Below are 16,493 nucleotides of genomic sequence, written 5' to 3'. Positions count from 1 at the left end.
CAACCTGTGACCTTATTTGGAAATAGGATATTGAGAGATATGATTAAGAATCTTCATGGGGCTTGCTTCTGAGTGGTTAAATGTCCAACTCTTGATTTTGGCTCAGGTCATGATTTTAGGGTCATGAGATCGAGCCCTGGGTAGGGCTCTGTGCTGGATACAGAAACTGGAAGGGACCTCACTCAGTTTGAAAGTATCCTGTGAAAGTCTTCATTTCCAGGGCTGCAGCAACAATGTTTTACACCCTGGGTGGCTTAAACAAAACAGAAGTTCTTTGTCTCAGAGTTCTGGAGTCCACAAGTCTGGAATCGAGGTGTCATCAAGGCCATGTTTCCACTGTAAACTCCAGGGGAGAGTCCTCGCTTTCTCTTCCACCTTCTGGTGGCTCTAGGCATTTGTTGGCTCATGGCCCCATTGTTCTGGTTTCTGCCTCTGTCTTCACATGGCCTTTTGCTCTGTGTGCTGTGTCTCTGTGTCTTATCTCTTATAGGGACACCAGTCATCTGATTTAGGCTCTACTCTAAATCTGGGATGAGTTCACCTTGAGATCCTTTTATTTTTAAGAGAGAGAGCACACAGGAAGAGGGGTAGGAGGCAGACGGACAGAGAAAATCTTAGGCGGACTTCAAGATTCAGATTACCTACAGGAAGTTGCTAGGGAGGGGGGGTTTGGGGATTCACACCTGAGGGGAGGAAAAGTAAAAGGAGCAGGATTAACAGACAGGGAAGTTGCGCAGTCACGTAGTCCCAGCATGGGCTCAGTCAACACCACCACTCCACAGGGAGGTTGGAGACTGAGGTGGGCCCTGAAAATCAGCCTGTACATTCTTTGGATATGGGCTGACCCCATTTGGTTTCAGCAATTCTTGAGGGCAGTAGCTGGGAGAGTAAGACCTTCGGTCTCAAAAGGGATCTCCATGGGCAGTACAAGAGCCTTTATGGAAGGTTGCTAAGGAATGGGAAAGTCTGTCTCTGAATTAAACGAGGTGGAAAACCATCCTATAGCATTTAACCAAGTCATCAGAGATTTCTCACTTATAAAATAGGTGAGATAATAAATCTAACTTAGAGAATGTATCTAAAAACACAAAATATTGCCTAGTCTATAACAGCTAATATAAATTAATTTTATTGAAATTATTTGTATCAGTACAAGTACGTTTTCCAGACACATGACAAGGGAACCCTCGCTTGAAGGGACCCTGAGATCTAGTGAGGGACTGAAAGCTTTCGGAGACCCCATATAGCTTCTGGTTCTGTGCCTCGGCTTCCTTCATGGGTCCGTTTCCTAATCGTTCTTCAGATCTTCAGTTGTAAGATGGAGGCTTGGGGAGGGGGGGTGCCTGGGTGGCTCAGTCAGTTGAGCATTGGACTCTTGATTTTTGGCTCAGGGCATGATCTCAGAGTCATAAGATGGAGCCCAGGGTCCAGGTCCACGCTCAGTGGGAATCTGCTTGAGATTCTCTCCCTCTCCCTCTGCTCCTTCCCATATCTCTCTAATAGATAAATCTTAACAAACAAACAAACAAACAAAAAGGGAATCTTAGAGTACTGATTACTAGAATACATTTAAACTCTAATATTCCAGGACTTGAGAACTCACAAATTCCACTGAGCAGCTAAATGCCAGGTTGATATCTGTCTCATGATTAAATGGGAGCAAATGCTAGGCTGCACAGTGGGACGTACACCGGGTCCGGTAGGAGAAACCTGTAGCCTATAAGTTAAGAACAGTCAAATTGCCTCATTTTTAACCCTGGTTCTACTACTTGGTAGTTGTGTACCTTGGACAAGTTATATAGTCTCTGTCTGTCTCGTTTCTCTCCTACAGAATGGTAGTAATAATAACATGCCCGACCATGTAAGGTTGTTATAAGATATAAATGAGTTAATACATGTGTGACATTTGAAACAGTTCCTGCAACATTCTAAGTCCCCCACAAATGTTAGACATTATTATTGTTGTCTGATTTTTGTTAGGACCACGTAAGCCCCCAAATTCAATCCCACCCATTCTGAACGGCCTGGAGAGTGAGAGGGGACAGTTTAATTGTCTTTTTCTGAATGTTAGTTTGACAATAAGTACATTCATAAAACTGGCATTTTTTTTTTAATAACCATTTGCTCAGACCCTCCTCCCATCGGGACTATAAATTAGGAAGGAAAAGAACAAGGTCATCTTAAACAGAGGAAAAATTTTACTAGAAATCACTTGCAGTTGCTAAGGAGCAAGAGACCAATACCTTTTTAGCTATTAATGCAAATTCCCCACACAATGGATGCTCACTATAATGGCTCCTTCCATCTCCATATGATATTCATTAAAGTGCTTTAATAGGTTATAGAAAATTTTGAAGAAGGCTTTATATAGAAAGTTAAATTTAGAGTGGATTTTTGGAAGGATTCTATTTAAGTCATTGTGGGCATTTTAGCATTGTTTTCTTCATTAGCGAGGTCGTTTACCTGAAAATGGGATCCTGCACTCTAATGGCTTGTTTGTCCCTGTTGCTTGTCTGCTGCTCCAATCTCTCTCCACCGTGTGAGATTCACAATATGTCATGGACGTTGACGCTCTCAAACGCGTGTCCTCACACCAAAAGAAGGCAACAAACAAAGCATGTGAGATGAGAAGCAAATGAAGAAGCTGTGGACTTCATTCTTCTCTGTTTCCAGACAACTTTGGGTAGCCCACTGTGCTTTTTTTTACACAGTGTAGAATTATAAAGGCAGAAGAGGAGTGTAAATCTCACAGAGCTGAGTACTGTTCTGATTACTGTTACTCTCTGAGGAATGAGATTTCATTGAAGCGTTCGTGAGCTTAAAATCAAAAGGCCTGAAGCATTGAGAGAATTAAGTATTTAGATTTTCTTTATTTTTTAATTTTGGAAGGTGTCCTATGTACCTGTATCTCTTTCCTTCCCCCACCCCCTCCCCTCCTCATTCACCGGCCCTCAAGTCCCTCTCTCCTTCACCATCTCGCACACACACCCAAAGAAAGCACGCCAGCTTGGTTTGGCCATTAACCAGGTTGGTGACTTTAGCACACCTCTTTAGCTTTTTGAGATTTCTGCTGCAAAAAAAATATGTTGGTGGAGAGGTGGGTTCGTCATGCAGTCTCTCTAATCTTCTGCTTTACTATTCTAAGATTCTTATTTAACTTGGCTTTGTTTGAACAAAGAATCAGACACTACAGCTTCCCCACCGTGTCTCCTCCTTTTTAACTTATTCTGCACATACTGTGCATGTCCCTGGACTAGGCACTATGTAGACAGTTGAATCAATGAAGAGAATTCCCTGGTCATCATCATCATCATCATCATAATAATAATAAAATACCCTTTGCAATACAGAAAATACAAGGTAGAAAGCAGTAGTTACCAAGCAGAGCTCAGAACTGCAGGGAGATTTGATCACATGGAAGAGTCAAGTTACCTTTAAAATCAGATCCTTATTACTATCATGTACCTTATTAGTAAATGAGTTTGGCTCTCCTATAGGTATTTATGATGTTATGTATGTCTGCCATCATTCTGTAATGGCAGGCCTTAACTAATGGGAGGACTAATCATTTCCCAAATGATTTTACTTTTCAATATGTAAGTTTCTTGACGATCCCCTCCCAAATCCACCTATTTTATCTTTATAACTGCAGACCATTCTGTATGTATAAAAATAAAATGATAAAAATTATGTATCTTAATACAGCTCATCATTTTGTTTCTTCATTATGTATGCATTTAATTCATAAAATTTTGAGTGCTTTCAACTGTAATAATCTCCTAAACCATATATGTGCATATATATACACATATATATAAATAATTTTAGCTTTCTGTTAAAAAAACAAAGGTAGTTTGGGCTTTCAAAGAAATCTAAGATTCATATTGCCACTAATAATTTAGGATTCAAATTTTAGCATAATTTATATAAAAGTAAGTAATGTTTGTAGAATGACTAGATACATCAATACAGCTCAGTGATTTTCACAAAAAGGGAATCTTTGATAAATCCTATTTTTAAAAAGATCATTTCATGTTATAATTGAGACTTCAATAAAGGTTTCCCTCATATTTACCTTTAACATGGACAGTTATCTTCTGATTAGTTCAAACATTTCTATCTTATTTACCCAAAACAGGAGGACAAGTCAAGTATACCTGACTGGCTCATTCAGTAGAGCATGCAACCCTTGATCTCAGGGTTATGAGTTCAAGCCCCATGTTGGGCACAAACAAAGACAAACAAAACAAAAAAACCTAGCAGGATAAGTGAGATCTTTCTTGGAGGAAAAGGAAGGACAGGGTTACCAATCTAGTAGCTTCATATTGGAATAATGGGTTTTTCTTCATAATTAATATTTTAGAATTTTCTGACAGTGTCCGTGTCACTGCGTAGTCATATAACCCTCATCCATCATAAACATTGTTCTTTGAGCTTCTGCCCCTGCCTCCCCTCCCTTTCTTTCTTTCACTCCTTTCTTTCCCCAGGAGATGTCATGATTGGGTCTCTCCGTTGGCAGTTTTAACTATACATCACATCTGTGCAGTCTGTTCTACATACACTAGGTGTTCTTTGTGTCTTGCATTGGGGAATTGGGTGTCTCACCCAGGATCATCAACAATTGCAAAATTGATGAGAACAGGTCTGCCTAATAAATGCATCATTTCTCTGAATCAAGACCACCCAATACCAACAGTCATGAAGTCTTCAAACTGTAGTTTTATCATGGTCATATTGTTGCTCACTCCCCACCACTACCCCTTAAATTTTAACTGGTTCTTTCACATATGAAGTAATTTCCTCCTTCCATGGGTGCGCATTCATTTATTCCACCAACCTGTATTAATACAACTTCAATGTACAGGAGACAGCTCACCTTGATGCTTTAGAAAGGGAAATTATAAATAAAGCATGGTTCTGTTGATTTTCCCCCCTATAATGTATCTTATATTTGCTGCTATCTTACAAGGATTATTATCACTACCTAAGATTACCCAGATATCTAATTACCTAAGCATTTTATTCCCTTCCATTTCTTCTCATCATTGCCAGAATTATCTTCCCAATGAATACCCCAGATCATGTCACTCCTTTGCTAAGAAGAAATGAAAAAACAACAGCAAAAACAAACAGAAACAACAGCAAAAACAAAAAGAAAATAGCAACACTAAAAATCCCAAGGTAAACTCACGTCCTAAAACAGTGAGTAGGGATTTTTCAGGGGTATTGGTAGCTTTAGCCCAAAAGAATTAGTGTATAAGTTACCTTTACCTTGAGATACTTTACACTCATCAAATTTCATAAAAATTGAGCTTTTAAAAAAATCACTTTAGCTCTCTTTTCTTATTTTCCCCAAATTAGTGAGGTTTAGCTACACTTTTTTAGAATTGAAGGGCATCTCCCCTTATTAATGAGAAACGTGTTAGTTTACCATCACACAGAGAATGGAGGATGTTAGGGTCCGTGATCAAAGGAGAGAGACTGATACAAAGCAAAGGTCAAGCAAAGCTTTATTTCGCACCAGCACCGAGAATCAAACTGACCAGTCGGGGCCATCCCTTATGGAGAGAGCGACCCCTCCCAGAGTAGAGTCAGTGGAGTCTTACTGACTCACAGACTAACTTTTATAGAGCAAAGACCATATAGTTGAGCCTGGCCACACACAGGTGGCCAATGAGATTGTAACACACAGAAAAAGTTGCATAGTCATGCTAGGTCACACACGGGTGGCCAATTGAATTACAATTTACCCTATAGTAGCTATTTGAATGAGCCTATCACCTTGGTCAGAATTGGAGCCCAAAAGGTGGGGCCCACATTCTTTGGTAGTTAGGGAGATAGTATGTGCACTTTACTGATTGGATATCTCCACCTGGCCTGACTCTTCCTTGTATTCTGGGCTCTGTTATCTCCACATGACCTGACCTGTCCTGTATTTGGGCTCTGTTTTCAGGGAGTGGTCCACCATATTTTAATGTATAAATAACAAAATGGCTGTTTAATCCGAGATAGAATTGCTCTGGCTAAGTAGGCCCTTACGGAGAGATTTCAAAAAGCTGAATAATACAACAGTGGCATTGCGGTAGCAAAAGACTAGTGGAGTTCTATCCTCCTAAAAAAGATAAGGTCATTCTTTACAAGGCGGGAGGGGACATTCTGCTTCCTGTCTTCCCCTTTCCAAAGGCTTCACAGCCCCTTGTTCAGAAAACTGTTCTAGGTAGTGCAAAACAAAATCTGTAATGCATGTGTCCATATGATAGATCCTGTGTTTGAGCCGGTTTTGGTTTTGTTTTCTTTTTCAATGATCTCTTAAGATGGTTTCCTCTGTCTGTAGAGTGCTTTCAGTTTGAAGGCTGCTTTCCTATAACCACTCTCCCCACCCGAGACCTTCTCCTTCCCTTTGGTTTGTAACACCTATTGGTGACTAACGTTTGGCAACTATTTCATGACCGTTTCACAAAACAAAATTTGCCCCCTCATTTTTTATGTATTTAAGTTGACAATGCATAAAAAAGTAGATGATAACACTTAAAGCAATGACGGAATATCAACTAACCCAAGACATAGCCTCACATTTCCTGAAAGGCTGGTGACATTCTACAAAAGATTACTCCTCTACAGAGACCAGCTGCACAAGGCTAGAAATTGCCTCTTGCTGTTGAGTATGTTTCCTGTCCTTCCTCTTTGGGTTTTATAGCTGGAAGCAGGTGGTGCATTACAGCTTGAAAAGAGCTTCTCCAAATTCAATTTCTGGGTTCGCTGCAGGAATAGGCTTTGTAGAGTCTTACTGAGCAGAGATGCCTTTGTTTGTTTGTTTGTTTGTTTGTTTGTTTATTTTTCCTTTCTTCATAACCAATAAGGAACTCCCTTAAATTGATGAGCAGTTAAAGTCAGGGTTACTGCACACTGCTTATAAGCCAGCCTTCGTATTCCAGAACCAATAGTTTGCTGTTTAATTTCTGTTAGTGGGTCATGGGTTTTCACTTCTTCACAACTCTGATGATAGGAACTTTGCTGTGGAGAGTCAGGAGTAGGGTGAGTTTTTGTGATCTTGAGAAATGTTTTGAAGGAGAATTTATTACACTACAGCAATAAAATTTTATAACCTCTGACAACAAAATAAGTTTATATACATGTGTATCCACACAAGTATGTATATATAATATATATACACACACACAAATATTAAGAAAAAAGACTATAAAAATAAAATGGCTGAGAAAAATAAACAAATTATAAATCAAAGTAGGAGTATTCCTCCCATTTTACAGATAATAAAAAAAATATTTGCAGTGAGATTGAAAGGTGAAGTGTCTTATTCAAAACCATAAAACAAATGAGTGATGTTTCTGGGAAAAACAAAATCTAGTATACTCCCAGCCCCGTTCTCTATCCTTTAATCCTGAAACTATATTTTCAGTTTTATCCTCTGTCTACAATGCTTTCCTACTAGACACTATCTTTGTCAGTGAAAGAAGGCAGCTCTGTCCCCTAGTCCTGTGGTGTCTCATTTTCCACTATCAGTTGACAGCTATCTGCATAGGAGCATCATGCAAGTTTTTATCAGGTGAGGTCGTTTTACTTGGTCTTCGCAGGCTATACTTATTTTCTTACAACTATCAGTCTCAGAGTCATCAGGAATTTAGACCTTCAGTTTGATTTTAATTGAAAGTTACCAAAGTAAATATGCTTTTTAAAAGTAAATATACTTTTAAGTATATACAAAGTATACATACCTTTAAAAAATAAAATAATTTGACAGAATCTATGATGAAAATAATTGATCATTTTCTCTGCCCCAAGATCTCAGAAGCCCCTGTTAATGGCTTCCAGGATAAGTTTTTCTTTTGGCTATCTTTATAATCCCAAATAAGGTGCTTATGTTTTCATTTCTTGATTTCTCTCACTCTCTCTCTCTCTTTTTTTTTTTTTTTTTAACAAATGCTTTGTAATAGATTGATACAGATTTATCATCCTTTCACACACTGTGTCAGTATTTTTGGTTCTCTCTCAAGCTACTTTGGTAATTTAAATACATTTAAGATAGTATCTCTGGAGGGGTGCCTGGGTGGCTCAGTCCTTTAAACATCTGCCTTTGGCTCAGGTCATGATACTGGGATCCTGAAGTCAAGCCCTATGTAGGGCTCCTCGCTCAACGGGGAGCCTGCTTCTTCTCCCTCAGCCTCTCGCCACTGTTGTGTTCTCTCTTTCTCCCTCTCTCTCTCTCTCAAGTAAACAAATAAAATCTTAAAAAAAAAAGAGAGAGAGAGAGAGATGGTATTTCTGGATTATCAAGTTGTTAAGAGTTGAATTGTATCTCCCACATTCCCAAATTCTCATGTTGAAGTTCTCATCTCAGAATGTGATTTTATTTGAAGATAGAGTCATTACAGATGTAATCGAATTAGAGTGAGGTCATTAGGATTGGCCCTAACCCAGTATGACTGGTGTCCTTTCAAAAAAGTAATTTGAACACAGTGACACTCATAGAAGACAATGGAAAGAGACAGAGAAAGAAGACCTCCATCTATGAGCCAAGAGAGTCTAGAACAGATCCCTCTCTCATAGCCTACAGAAGGAACCAAACCTGCATCTCAAACTTTAAGCTTCCAGAACTATTTGTTCCAGACAATAAATTTCTGCTGCAAGCTACTCAGTCTGGAGTACTTTGTCACAGCAGCCCTAGGAAACTAACAAGGATATACAGTTCGTTGTCTCTGGACTACACACCACCATCTCTCAGCTGAGTGTCTGTATTCCCAATAGGACAGATGGGGACAGGCATTAAGTCACTGGCCTTACTTAGGCTTAGTTGGAGCTCTTAGCCTCTGAAAGCAACTGATGCTCCTCCTCAGACGTGAATCATTAGTTGTTTTTTGGTTTGGGGTTGGTTTTTTGTTTTTGTTTTTGTTTCAGTCTATAAAAACTCTTAAAGCAGTAAATGTCATTTAAAAGTCTTGAAAGTTCAGCCCAACTCTGTGACTGAAAAAAAAAAAAAAGCTCATTAATTTTTGAGCATATGCTGTCATGATTTTCCAGCTTCTTTTCTATCTCTACACCTGGCCCCTTCTTTCCTCCAAATCACAATTGTAGAATAACACCACATATGGAAGATGATCTATTTCAGTTATCCAAGAAGCCAATGAAGTATATAACACTGTTATGAAACCCTCCAAGAGACATTTCCTTGAGGAAGAGAGCTGCTTTGGGTTCAAAGTAATTATGGAAACAAGAAGCATGATGGATAGATGAATAAGAGACTGAATGAAGGGAGAGTTACAGAATGTTATAGACTTTTGTCTGTTCTTAAATAATTTTGACCTTGAGAAAACTACTCTAAGTATCCTTTGCCCATCTATTACATAAGGATAACAGAGAAGATTATTTCTGAAAAATTTTTAAGACTACATATTTGAATTGTTTAAATTAACTATAAATTGTTTGAAGCACTTCTGAGATCAGTTTACCATTAGAATTTTTAACTTGATAATGAAAATTTCAGTGTAAGTGCCACTATTTGGGATTATTTTAAGTAGAAGTATAATTTTCCCTAGGACAAAAACAAGAGTACTCTGTCATATTGCTGCTTGTATGTCCAGAATACAAACTTTGAGAACTGTGACTTGGCAAGTGTCTAAGAATAGGATGGTTCCATTTGACTTTTGAATTAGTTGAGCAATATGCTATTTATTCAAATATCCTATTTTGAAAAAAATAAGTCTTCTCCAATGATAATGTGTTTCTCATTGAATTTGTTCATTTTGATTTAGTCCAGAATCTCATCTTTTCCACTGAGATTAGACAATAAGTGTTAGCTTCTTCACCTTTCTCCCACACCTTGAACACTGGTTTTATTGAAAAGTTTACTCAAATATATTTTTCTGCTTAACATACTGACTCACTCTCGGAAATAATAATGGAAACATGGGTGATATTATAAGGTAGAGAGAGACTTAAACACCTAATGTAGTTTACAAAAAGTACCAAAAAAGAAATTCGTGTTATAAATAATAATGAAAACAAAATCTAGTGTTAATCTAACTAGCTTTCCTCTCTAAAGTCTCCTTGAGTGCCCCTGGATTAGCTGCATCAAAACTGATCCTGTAGTTCAGTCCAGAATTAGAAATTCAGTTTGGACGTCCCTGACTCCTGCTTTATCAGGAGAATAAAGATCACTGCACATGAACCTTGTCAACTCACTCCTTTCTAGTCCAGCTTTTCCCTTGTGTTTACCATCTCTGTTTGCTTTCAGACCCTTCTCCACCCTGTCACCCCTCCAAGCCCCTCCCCACCCCCTATCCCTGTCTGAAGAAGGACCACCCTCTCCCTGCAGGTTGACAAAGGACTATTTATTTCACCTCCAAGACAACATAGATGTTTTAGCTTCTGCTCTTGATATCAATGTATCTCTGCCCCACCAGGATCTGAACCTTAATTTTTTGCACTTTTGTTTTATTTCCAGTATCTCCTTCTCAGTGGGCTCTATCACCTCTCTACACAAATTTTAACCTTTAATGCAAAGAAACAATAAAAAGAGCATCATGTGCACGCGCACGCGCGCACGCACACACACACACACACAGCCGTTTTAGATTCTGACTTCTTCTGATTCTTCCAGCTCCCACCATCTTGTGTCCTAAAAGAGCTACCTGGAAGCACTGTTTTCACGTCCCTGAAGACTTTGCGTTCTTCATGATCCCTATGTATGGTGGCCCATTTTGCAATGCTGCCTTCTCTCTTAATAGCCAAATTGGGTACATGTTTTCTCAGTTCCCCTGCTCCTTAAAGTCTGAAGGATTTTGCAGTGTTTCCCATGTGTTATTTCTTAAAACCTTACTTTCTTGGTGGATAAGGACTTCGTTAGGCCTAGATTTCTTGAGTCAGAATTTGCCTATGTTGTCTTTAAAAATTTATTATAAAAAGGAACTCTTCCATTTGTTCTCAAATCCCTGAACATGATTCTTTCACTCACGTCTCTCACTATGCCCTTGCTCTCAAATAGTTTTTAAGTCTTTAGGACCAGAAAAGATAGATGTGTTTTAAAAATGCCTTTTAAAATGCTTCCTATTCTTCCTTAATATCCATAATGGTACTCAGCAAATATTTATTGAATTGCATTAAATCACATGAGTGATTTAATTTAAAATTTAATTTAATTTAATTTAAAATTTAGTCTGACTCCAAGCTCTGAATTAGGTGAAATCTGTACTTTAAAACATTTTTCTATTTCTTTCTGTTTCCATTTTGGTAGTTTATTTATGATTCTTCCAGATTGTCCAATTTGCTGACATATAATTTTTCATAATATTCTCTTATAATTATTTGTTGTTATGTTTGTTGGTTGTTATTTCTCCTCTTTCATTTGTGGTTTGGTTTATTTGCATCCTTTCTCTTTTCTTTTTGATAAATCTGGCTGAGGGTTTATCAATTTTATCAATTTTATTAATAAATGGGTGATGGTGTTAAGGAGGGCACTTGTGATGAGTACTGGGTGTTGTATGTAAGCGATGAATCACTAGAGTCTGCACCTGAAAGTAATATTACACTATGTTAACTAACTGGAATTTAAATAAAAACTTGAAAAAGAAAAGAAACCTTCTTTTAACTAAAAAAATAAAAAAATAGGTCACCTGGGTGACTCATCTGCCTTTGGCTCAGGTCATGATCCCAGGGTCCTGGGATCAAACCCTGGGTCAGGCTCCCCAAATGGGCAAGGAGTTAGATTCTCTCTCTTTCTCTCTCTGCCTCTGCTTCTCCCCCAGCTGGTGCTCTCTCTCTCTCTCTCTTATCTCAACTAAATAAATCAATAAATACCTTTTAAAAAAATAAAATAAAACTTTTTTCTCCTATGAAGGTAATTGAAAAAATGCTTCCAATTATAAGTGAAATTTTAGGTAACTTTACATCTCAGTATTTTCCTATTTTCTTTAAATTAATTTTGTTCCCATGTTCAGATTAATCACAAGACCCCCACACCCCTCAAATAAAAATTTATAAAAACAAAACAATGTCATATAGAAGAAACATAAATACAAGGTCTAGACAAGTCTTGTCATATGCCTTTAATCATTTCTTCCAGCCAAAGTTCATTTTTCAATTCTCTTGGAATCAGTTTCTCTGCTTATTTCCATTTACAGGGTGATTCAGATGAAGACCACTCTAAGGAAAGTGGAAATTCCTTGCACCCTTAACCTTACTCTAAATCTCACATTAAAACCTTAAAATCATACCATTCTCAAGACCTGTCATTTGCCTTTTCTTTGCTGTACATTTAGATACCCCGCTTACCCATGTTTAGTGGCATTCACACTTCTGACTGTGTTCTGCCCTGTGCTTCCTGTCATCTTCCTGTGCTTCCAATTCTCGATCGCATCCTTGCACTCCTGACTCCTCCATGCTACTATTAGCAACGTTTGAAGATGGAGGTTGATTGCACTAGCCTGAGCTCACCTTTTGATGTCCGAAGAGATGTCATGACACTGAATTCTCCCTGCTTCTCCCTTGAACACATTACCCTCCTTGCTATCTTCCACTAAATCGCTAGCTGCACATACGGAGCTTCATACTAAGTTTGGAAAGTGAATATAGGTCACTAACACAGCAGGGCCACGGACTGCAATTTGTCCACCAGCCTGACTCGTTTTATGTTCTAATTTCAGTAAGAGGGTGCTGATTCTTTGCTAAGTGGTAATTGCACCTGCAGTACTAAAACCCTTCTACATGCCTGGAAAAGCCACTCGCCATCAACTTGTAATCATCTCCTACCGTGCACTGCAATAGCTTCTATGAGCTTGCTGGCCTTGACCCTCAGAATGAATCCCTGGTTTCTTCTATCAGAGGTAGTTCTGTGCCTCTCAGAGGGCATGCCGTTCTTGTCAGCAGGAGACCAGGCATAAGATGTACCAAGACTTTGGATCAGTGTCCTGTTTTTACTCTAGGGCTCTATGGAGAGGTGTCATATGCTGCCTCTTTGGGAGTTTGGGAACTCTTTTTCACCCAAAGTTCAGTTGAGTCATAAGGATATCAGATAGAGATTTTTGTTTGGAATCCTAAACTTAAATCCACTAAACCAAATTTTATGTTAGTGCAAGATACTGGATTTTTTCTTCATGAGACAAAATAATCAGAGTTGTTGCCTTTTCTTCCCTTCTATGTATATTAGCACTGAGGAAAAAAAAAAAAAAAACAACCAACAACAACACACACATAAAAGTCCACTTCTGTTTGTGTTGCAAACAAGATTGGGCAGCAATTCACCAATATAACTCAGCTTGACGTTGCAAATGTTCAAACAGCTATGAATGCTCTTTTAAGTTTTAATATGTATTCTGACTGCATGCTTGGATTAAAACAAATCACAAGCCAAACCAATGTCTGCTTTCTCTTCTTTACTATTAATATTATATACTGCACATGCCCCTTCATTTACAAGACTAGGGGCAAGGATTTTGACTTCCCTGGGACTGACTCTAGTTTCTGCCACACTGATGCCCGGGAAATGTTAATTGAATGAATGAATGAATGAATGAATGGAGATGTTTCACCATCTTAACAAAATTCACACTGTAAATTCTAGTCTGGGATCAGCAATTGTGTAAGTAGAGGCTGGATGTGGTAAATAGAAATGAGGAGAGAGATAAGCAATACATAGATTAAAACAAGAAAACAGTTTGATAAGAATTTAGTAGAAAATTATAATTTTCTAATCTATTTTAGAAAAGGTGAAATTCCTACCATGGGCACATGAAACGAGCAATGGAGGGAAGAAATTAAAGCTGTTAGTATTCATAGAAAATGAAAGAAATCAAGAGCTGGCAAGCAAAAGAAAGATTGGGCATAAAATATCTGTGTATCTCCACCTCCTCCCATAGGACTGGAACTCATAACAGAGATTCCTGGTTGACTGATTTGTCTCCATTATTATTTAACAAAATGGAGAGTCCTGAGATAAAAGATGGTGGGGGAAACAGGATGTGTTTTCAGGGTATGCAAGGTACAATGTTTGGACTTCTGATAAAAAGAAAGAACAATATCAGGGCCCTGGGAGCCTGTTTTGTGAAGAATGGGTAGAGGGAAAATTGCAGAAGAAGACATGGGGAAAGAGGCACATTAAAAGACAGCCTTCATTCTCCTAATGCCCTGTTGGAGGAATGAAATGCACATGTTCTTGTCCTAGGAGATACCTGACCTCTTGGTATGTTACCATAGCTGAAGTGTAATCTCTCACTTCAGGGACTTATCCTGTAGAGCTGGGTATTCACCATACAACATTCTACTCTTTCAGATGGATACATACCCTTTGGGAGAGGATTTCCTAACATCCCTTTAATCAATAATGGTAATAGTACTACTAAATTTTTCATGTTACATGCTGGAAACACTCTGGACTTCTCTGTCTCTCAGAACTATAGGCTCAAAAATTCACAGAGAAAGTCTGGAGGCATTTAGACAATAGTGATAGCATGTAAACCACTAACTAAAAGAAAAAGGTTCTTGGGTCCTATGGAGGCACATTTCTTATCCCTCTTTCCATGACCCTGCTGAAGTCACCTCTGAAGGTAATGTCTGGTGCATAACGTGCTCTTAGTAAAAAAAACAAAAACAAAAACAAAAAAAACAACAAAAAAAACGCTTTAAATGAAAATAGCAGAGGGCTTCTAATTTATGCTTGGAAATTCTTTGCCAGAGCCTGGGAATGAGAAAATTTTGCTCAAGACATTGACAGCAACACTGTATATGTACTAAGGTTGATGCTTTTAACCTCTGTGAACCATGGTTGAATAGTAAATCACTGAAGGTGAAAAGAAAACTCTAAATATTTTGGGGAAAAGCCAAAAATATTAAAGTAAGTTGAGCTTAGCCAGAGATTGTGGCCAATTTCACTTGGCAGGATTGCTGCCATCAAAATGTGGAATTAGATGCAAGTCACTTAGAATCAAATAGGCAATTATAGCTACCTAACCACTTCAAGGGAACTATTAACTAATTTAGGAATTACTCAGTGTTTTTTGAGCATCTACTTTATTTAGTGCCTTGTCCTAGGTACCATTTAAGATTTGCCTTCAATGAGCTTATGTCATTTGAAACAGAAACCATTTCCAGATCTAACAAAGATTCTGTGGCCTTTTAAGGTGAATTTAATCTTATGTACCTACACTTTATGCTGTGTATAAAGGTCATAAGTATTATTGAGATGAAGTAGCTCTTGATTACCACTAAAATGATCATGTCTAAATATGAAACGTTTCACATTCTGTAGACACTACTTTGTCTTCTCTGTCTACAACACTTTCTACCTGTTGTTGCCACTCATTTTCTTTTCAGCAGGCCTGCTCACCCACTGGGGAAGCTGGAGCCGTATACAGGAAGCACTTACATTCATTCATTTAACCGTGTCCACCATACATATTTACCTGATATGCACCAGGCACAGTGATAGGCTGAATGGTTACTAAGAGCATGAAGCCTGGAATACAATAAGACACAAAAGCAATAACTATAGGGGTGTGAGTATGTGTTTCAAGCCAATTACACTTTGTTTTATGTGCTAGAAAGAAAAGAGTGGAGCATCATTAAGAAATAAAAATGAGGAGCAATTTTAGGTAAGGCAGAAAAGCCTCCCCAAAGGGAAGAATGAAAAGAAGACAGTTGGAGATATTGGCGGATTAAGCATTCTCGGAGGGGGTGGGGGGCTGGGGAGAAAGCATGTGGGAGACCAAGGTGGGAGCAGGGGAAAGAAATAAAACTTGGCTCAGGGAGCAGAGAGAAAGCTGGTGTGGTAGGAAGATATTTTACTAGTATAAAAGTACAAAAACTTAATAATAGTAGAGCTTTTCATATGTGTTGCGCATGGTTATAACTTCTTATGCATTATGTCATTTGGCCCCCACGATAGATCTATAACATAAACATCATAATGCTGTCCATTTTACACATAAAGGAAAGTGAAGCAGGGAGAAAATACTTTCAGAGGTCAATATTGAAACTCAGATTTTGAATGGAAGGGTCCCAGCCCTTAAACCATTACATTATATTGCCTAGACATGACATCAAGCAAGTAACAGCCAGCTCACATGGAGATTCCTAGGTCATGCCAAAAATTCCTATATTTTATTGTGAGCTCAAGGAAAAGCAATGAATAGTTTTAAGTAGAAGGCAAGCCACCAATTCTACTGAAAGCTGTTAAAACTTCCAGTTTGTTGAGGACTGAAAAGCTTCCATTCGATTCGCCTTTGTGAAAGTCAGCGGCCGCCTTGCCAGGAGGTTTTGGGATGGTGCAAGCAGAAATTGCGTTGGAATAGGATGAAGACTCCTTGGGAAATAACAGGAAATAGCAGATGTGGACAATTTCCTCTTTCCCAAGGTTTGGTGGGGAAGAAGGTGAAGAAATTGAGAACAGCTAAAGGGAAGATAAGGCATCATGGGAAATGTGTTGCTTCCCATGATGGGAGCCATGGGACATATTTGTATGTTAATGGCAATATTACTTAACA

The 16,493-nt window shown here is 38.4% G+C and overlaps 1 pseudogene; it reads right to left on the bottom strand.

The window, feature by feature from the left end:
* LOC101679527 overlaps positions 1-16,493 on the bottom strand; it is a 164,625-nt pseudogene that overhangs the window by 124,601 nt on the left and 23,531 nt on the right.

Source organism: Mustela putorius, unplaced genomic scaffold (genome assembly GCF_011764305.1).
Source record: "Mustela putorius furo isolate JIRA1106 unplaced genomic scaffold, ASM1176430v1.1 tig00003858_pilon_pilon_pilon, whole genome shotgun sequence".
Classification (NCBI taxonomy): domain Eukaryota; kingdom Metazoa; phylum Chordata; class Mammalia; order Carnivora; family Mustelidae; genus Mustela; species Mustela putorius.
Note: the sequence above shows the minus strand (reverse complement) of the source record. Positions and strands in the feature narration are given on the sequence as shown.